Source organism: Watersipora subatra, chromosome 6, assembly GCF_963576615.1.
Source record: "Watersipora subatra chromosome 6, tzWatSuba1.1, whole genome shotgun sequence".
NCBI classification, from domain to species: domain Eukaryota; kingdom Metazoa; phylum Bryozoa; class Gymnolaemata; order Cheilostomatida; family Watersiporidae; genus Watersipora; species Watersipora subatra.
This window is the reverse complement of record NC_088713.1, coordinates 42,821,364-42,828,728: the sequence shown is the minus strand read 5'-3', so window position 1 is coordinate 42,828,728 and position 7,365 is coordinate 42,821,364. Positions and strand designations below refer to the sequence as shown.

General features: G+C 35.0%; 2 non-coding genes across 2 annotated transcripts; both read right to left on the bottom strand.

Moving 5' to 3' along the window:
- Positions 1-1,659: 1,659 nt before the first annotated feature.
- Positions 1,660-1,733, bottom strand: Trnat-agu (transfer RNA threonine (anticodon AGU)). Its single transcript has one exon. It is a non-coding gene; the product is annotated as a tRNA-Thr (tRNA).
- A 4,852-nt stretch (positions 1,734-6,585) lies between these two features.
- Positions 6,586-6,659, bottom strand: Trnai-aau (transfer RNA isoleucine (anticodon AAU)). The gene has a single exon. It is a non-coding gene; the product is annotated as a tRNA-Ile (tRNA).
- Positions 6,660-7,365: the final 706 nt, after the last annotated feature.

The following is a 7,365-nucleotide window of genomic DNA, read 5'->3' as shown; positions in this document are numbered from 1 at the left end:
AATGTGATCATTATTAGATGGATTCAGCCAACAGAAACCAAGCCCAATTTTTTATTTCTTTAGGTTCAAAAAAAGTACATCCATGGCAAGGTTCATACCTAGGCTGTTGGTGCAGAGGCAAACTCATCTCTCCCAACAACAAAGATCAAGGAAACAGAAACAAACACTTTACAAACTGGAAATGCGTAAAATACATAAAGTGAAGGATGCTGATTCAGCTTTGCATCGTGTGATTACCTTACGTAACACCATCTATTGCTTAAATGAGCTTACTGTTGACCAGTTTGGATCCCACATCGAAAAAATAATTAGACCATAAAGTAATGAACTCATGAACTCTCCTTCAACATCGAAAAATGAGATGTTTTTGAGCACTTATAGCTGAGTGAGTCGGAGAGTGATTCAGAGAGTCAGACAGTGAATCAGAGAGTGAGTCAGAGAGTGAGCCAGAGAGTGAGTCAGAGAGTGAGTCAGAGAGTGAGTCAGAGAGTGAGTCAAAGAGTGAGTTAAAGAGTTTGAGGAGTGAGTCAGAACTCAGCACGGAAGACTTTGAAAGAGTCTTTGGATCAGCATTTCAACCAGCTAGACCTGCCCTAGTAATTCCTGCACCAACTGAACCATCAGCGGCTACATCAACTACCATGCTTGGAGATGATGAAATTACTGAATCAGGTGTATTGGCTGATGCTCTTAATGAATTAGACACGAATTTGAGCAGTTTGGCTGAAGATACGGAACATCGAGTAATTGCTGCCGCTGCTTCCGATCCAGCTTGCTGATGATTACTAAGGAAGACATTACATGGCTGCCTCATTCCCACCACAAATGACAATACAGTTAAGAACACACTGATTGCTATCTATCATACACTCGCACTTAATACTCTGTGTAGATTTACATTCTGTATACTTTCGTGTAACTTGTACCAGTTTAAAACAGTAATACTACTTATTTATCTTACTTTCACTTCTGATGTTTGAATTGATATAAGCTCGGAAATATTTTCTTTAATTTTTAAAACTGTTTCATTTAACTTTTTTCAAATCAATGTAAATGTTACATCAACTATTATTGGTTGAATCGATGCTGATATTTAATGATGACAGTGAAAAACCTAACTATAAATATAATGAGTTTACTATAACTATACAAAATATGTAAAATTATGACAAGCTCTAAGTTTGTTGTTGTTTGAAAGGTCATGTTATCTATCACCTTTAGTTAGACTTATTACAACTCTAACAACTTATTAGGCTATCTGCGACCATCTGAATACCTGGTGTTGAAAAATTAGACAACAAAGTTGAGTAATTTTTGCAAGTAAAAAATTTTAGTCGAAATGAACCAAAATTTCAATAGTGCTAGAAAAATGATTTTGAAATGAAACAAAAAAAAATGTTAGCCAATAAGGGGCTTGATTCGATAATATTCAGCTTGTGAGAGCAACACTCTAACCAATTGAGTGATTCAATCTGATTAACAAAAATGCTTTGAAATTCACTTTAAGAATATGACTAAATTTGGCCAATATGGAGCTTGGGCCAACAAAATATGATCCCTTTTATATGATGTGGTCATTGACACTGTTGCTTTAATCAGCAAAAATAACTGGCCACATTATATATATAAAACGACATATATATTAGACCCCTACAATGTTGGCCAGTGTGTGGCTTGAACCCATAACATTCAGCTTACTAGACTGACACTCTAACCAACTGAGCTAAATGGCCACATGATGCAATAAGTCGCAAAAACGACATAGAAATGACATGCCTAAAATGTAAGCCAATATGGAATTTGAATCTATGACATTCAGCCTATAGGACTTTCTATTTTTTCCACAGAAATTTTTGACCATCTTACAATAAAGCAGCAATTATAATTTTCAACTTAAAAAACTAAGTAGTTTGTAACTTCGAGGTTTGATACCAAAACATTCAGGTTATTAGATTGAGGTTGATACCGACTGGGGTAACTAATGTCAATTTCAAAAGTGCTCCAATTACAGTTTTAAAACAATCTGTCTTAAATGTAGGCCCAATTTGGGCTTGTTTCAATCACATTCAGTTGTTTAAACTGACCCTTTAAACAACTAAGTGATTCGGCCATACTAACAAAAGCTTTTTAGATACGATGTCAAAAAGAGATGATGAAGGTCGTGGCTATCACAGAGTTTGACTCAATAACATCCTGCTTATTAAAATGACACTGTATTCAAATGAGCAATTCGACCATAGTAGCAAAAGCCACTTAAACAAGAAATTGAAATGAGACAACCAAAATGTTGGCCAACAAGGGGCTCGAACCCATGACATTCAGCTTATTAGACTGATGCTCTAACTAACTGAGCTGATCGGCCACATAATGCAAAAAGTCGCAAAAAACGACATGGAAATCAGATGCCTAAAATGTTGGCCAATATGGAGTTTGAATCTATGACAATCAACCTATAGGACTCTCGATCTCTTGAGAGTAGATTTTCGGCCATTTTACAAAGAAAGCAGCAATTATATTTTTCAACTTAAATTACTAAATAGTTTGTAATTTTGAGGTTCAATACCATAACATTCAGGTTATTAGACTGAGGTTGATACCGACTGGGGTAACTAACGATAATTTCAAAAGTGCTCCAATTACAGTTTTAAAACAACATGACCAAGATGTTGGCCCATATTAGGCTCGATTCAACAACATTCAGCTTTTTAGACTGACATCTCAAACAACTGAATGATTCACCCATATTAGCAAATTCTTTTTAGATACGATTTCAAAAGGAGATGACAAAAGTCGGGGCTAGCATAGGGCTTGACTCAATGACATCCAGCTTATTAGAATGAAACTTTAACCAAAGGAGCGGTTCGGTAATATTATCAGAAGCGCCTTACAAGAGAATTCGAAATAAGCCAACCAAAATGTTGGCCAATATGATGCTCGAACACATGAAATTCAGCTTATTAGACTGATACTCTAACCAACTGAGCTAATCGGCCACATAATGCAGAAAGCCATGAAAAAACGACATGGAAATGAGATGACTAAAATGTTAGACAAATTAGTGGTCGAATCTATGACATCCAGTTTATAAGACTCTCGATCTCCTTAGCAGAACTTTTCGTCCATCTTACAAAAAAAACTATAAATATAATTTTAACCCAAATTACTATATAATTTGTCTTTTCGAGGTTCGATAACATAACATTCAGGTTATTAGACAGAGGTTGATACTGACTGGGATAACTAACGACAATTTCAAAAGTGTTCCAATTACAATTTTAAAACAAGATGACTAAATTGTTGCCACGTTATGGGCTCGATTCAACGACATTCAGCTTATTAGACTGATGCTCTAACCACCTGAGCTAATCGGCCACATGATGCAGTGAGTCGCAAAAACGACATAGAAATGACATGCCTAAAATGTTAGCCAATATGGAATTTGAATTAATGACATTCAGCTTATAGGATTCTCTATTTTTTCTGCAGAAATTTTCAGCTATCTTACAAAAAAAGCCGCAATTATAATTTTCAACTTTAAAAACTAAGTAGTTTGTAATTTTGAGGTTCGACACCATAACATTCAGGTTATTAGACTGAGGTTGAAACCGATTGGGGTAACTAACGACGGTTTTCAAAAGTGCCCCAATTACAATTTGAAAACAATATGACTAAAATGCTGGCCCATATTAGGCTTGATTCAACGACATTCAGTTTTTTATTTTTAGACTGACATCTCAAACAACTGAATGATACAACCATATTAGCAAATTATGTTTAGATACGATTTCAAAAAAAGATGACGAGAGTTGTGGCTAGTATAGGGCTTGACTTAATGACATCCAGCTCATTAGAATGACACTTTATCCAAAGGAGCAATTCGGTAATATTATCAGAAGGGCCTTACAAGAGAATTCGAAATGAGACAACCAAAATGTTGGCCAATATGATGCTCGAACACATGACATTCAGCTTATTAAACTGATACTCTAACCAACTGAGCTAATCGGCCACATAATGCAGAAAGCCGCAAGAAAACGACATGGAAATGAGATGAATAAAAAGTTAGACAATATAGTGGTCGAATCTATATGACATCCAGTTTATAAGACTCTTGATCTTCTTAGCAAAAATTTTCGTTCATTTTACAAAGAAAAACTGAAAATATAATTTTACCCTAAATTAATATATAATTTGTCTTTTCGAGGTTCGATAACATAACATTCAGGTTATTAGACAGAGGTTGATACCGACTGGAATAACTAACGACAATTTCAAAAGTGTTCCAATTATAATTTTAAAACAAGATGACTAAAATGTTGCCACATATTGGGCTCGATTCAACGACATTCAGCTTATTAGACTGACGCTGTAATCAACTGGGCTAATCGGCCACATTATGCAGAAAGCCGCAAAAAAACGACAAGGAAATGAGATAACTAAAATGTTAGACAATTTAGCGTTTGAATCTATGAAATCCAGTTTATAAGACTCTCGGTCTTTTTAGCCAAAATTTTCGTCCATCTTACAATAAAAACTATCAATATAATTTAAACCTAAACTACTATATTTTGATTTTTCGAGGCTCGATAACATAACATTCAGGTTATTAGACTGAGGTTGATACCCACCGACTGGGGTAACTAATGACAATTTTCAAAAGTGCCCCAATTACAATTTGAAAACAATATGACTAAAATGTTGGCCCATATTTGGCTCGATTCAACGACATTCAGTTTTTTAGACTGACATCTCAAAAAACTGAATGATACAACCATATTAGCAAATTCTTTCTAGATACGATCTCAAAAAGAAATGACGAAAGTCGTGGCTAGCATAGAGCTTGACTCAATGACATCCAGCTTATTGGAATGACACTTTAACCAAAGGAGCAAATCGGTAATATTATCAGAAGGGCCTTACAAAATAATTCAAAATGAGACAACTGAAATGTTGGCCAATATGATGCTCAAACACATAACACTTAGCTTATTAGACTGATACTCTAACCAACTGAGCTAATCGGCCATATAATGCAGAAAGCCGCAAGAAAACGACATAGAAATGAGATGAATAAAATGTTAGACAATTTAGTGGTTGAATCTATATGACATCCAGTTTATAAGACTCTTGATCTTCTTAGCAAAACTTTTCGTCCATCTTACAAAAAAACTAAAAATATAATTTTAAACGAAATTACTATATAATTTGTCTTTTCGAGGTTCGATAACATAGCATTCAGGTTATTAGACAGAGGTTGATACCGACTGGGGTAACTAACGACAATTTCAAAAGTGTTCCAATTATAATTTTAAAACAAGATGACTAAAATGTTGCCACATATTGGGCTCGATTCAACGACATTCAGCTTATTAGACTGACGCTCTAATCAACTGGGTTAATCGGCCACATTATGCAGAAAGCCACAAGAAAACGACAAGGAAATGAGATAACTAAAATGTTAGACAATTTAGGGGTTGAATCTATGACATCCAGTTTATAGGACGCTCGGTCTTTTTAGTCGAAATTTTTGTCGATCTTAAAAAAAAACTATCAATATAATTTTAACCTAAATTACTATATTTTGACTTTTCGAGGATCGATAACATAACATTCAGGTTATTAGACTGAGGTTGATACCGACCGACTGGGGTAACTAACGACGATTTTCAAAAGTGCTCCAATTACAGTTTTAAAACAACATGACCAAAATGTTGGACCATATTAGGCTTGATTCAACGACGTTCAGTTTTTAGACTGTTATCTCAAACAACTGAATGATTCAACCATATTAGCAAATTCTTTTTAGATACGATTTCAAAAAGAATTGATGAAAGTCGTGGCTAGCATACGGCTTGACTCAATGACATCCAGTTTATTAGAATGACACTTCAACCAGATGAGCGATTCGACCATAGTAGTAAATGAAACTTAATCAAGAATTCGAAATGAGACAACCAAAATGTTGGCCAATATGATGCTCGAACCCATGACATTCAGCTTATTAGACTTATGCTCTAACCACCTGAGTTAATCGGCCACATGATGCAGTAAGTCTCAAAAATGACATAGAAATGACATGCCTAAAATGTTAGCCAATATGGAATTTGAATAAATGACATTCAGCCAATAGGATTCTTTATTTTTTTCGCAGAATTTTTCAGCTATCTAACAAAAAAAGCCGCAATTATAATTTTCAACTTAAAAAACTAAGTAGTTTGTAATTTCGAGGTTTGAGCCCATGACATTCAGGTTATTAGACTGAGGTTGAAACCGACTGGGGTAACTAACGACGATTTTCAAAAGTGCCCCAATTATAATTTGAAAACAATATGACTAAAATGTTGGCCCATATTAGGCTCGATTCAACGACATTCAGTTTTTTAAACTGATATCTCAAACAACTGAATGATACAACCATATTAGCGAATTCTTTTTTTCAAAAAAAGATGACAAAAGTTGTGGCTAGCATAGGGCTTGACTCAATGACATCCAGCTTATTAGAATAACACTTTAACCAAATCAGCAAATCGATCATATTAGCAGAAGCGCCTCAAATAAAAATTTGAAATGAAACAACCAAAATGTTGGCCAATATGGGGCTCGAACCCATGACATTCAGCTTATTAGACTGACGCTCTAACCAACTGATCTAATCGGCCACATGATGCAGTAAGTCGCAAAAATGACATGGAAATGAGATGCCTAAAGTGTTGGCCAATATGGAATTTGAATCTATGACATTCAACCTATAGGACTCTCGATCTCTTGAGCATAGATTTTTGGCCATTTTACAAAGAAAGCAGCAATTATATTTTTCCACTTAAATTACTAAGTAGTTAGTAATTTTGAGGTTCAATACCATAAAATTCAGGTTATTAGACTGAGGTTGATGCCGACTGGGGTAACTAACGACGATTTCAAAAGTGCTCCAATTACAGTTTTAACACAACATGACTAAAATGTTGGCCCATATTGGGCTCGTTTCAATCACATTAAGTTTTTAGACTGACATTTAAAACAACTAAGTGATTCAACCATATTAGCAAAATCTTTTTCGATACGATTTCAAAAAGAGATGACAAAAGTCGTGGCTAGCATACGGCTTGACTCAATGACATCCAGCTTATTAGAATGGCACTTCAACCAGATGAGCGATTCGACCATAGTAGTAAATGAAACTTAATCAAGAATTCGAAATGAGACAACCAAAATGTTGGCCAATATGATGCTTGAACCCATGACATTCAGCTTATTAGACTGATTCTCTAACCACCTGAGCTATTCGGCCACATGATGCAGTAAGTCACAAAAACGACATAGAAATGACATGCCTAAAATGCTAGCCAATATGGAATTTGAATAAAT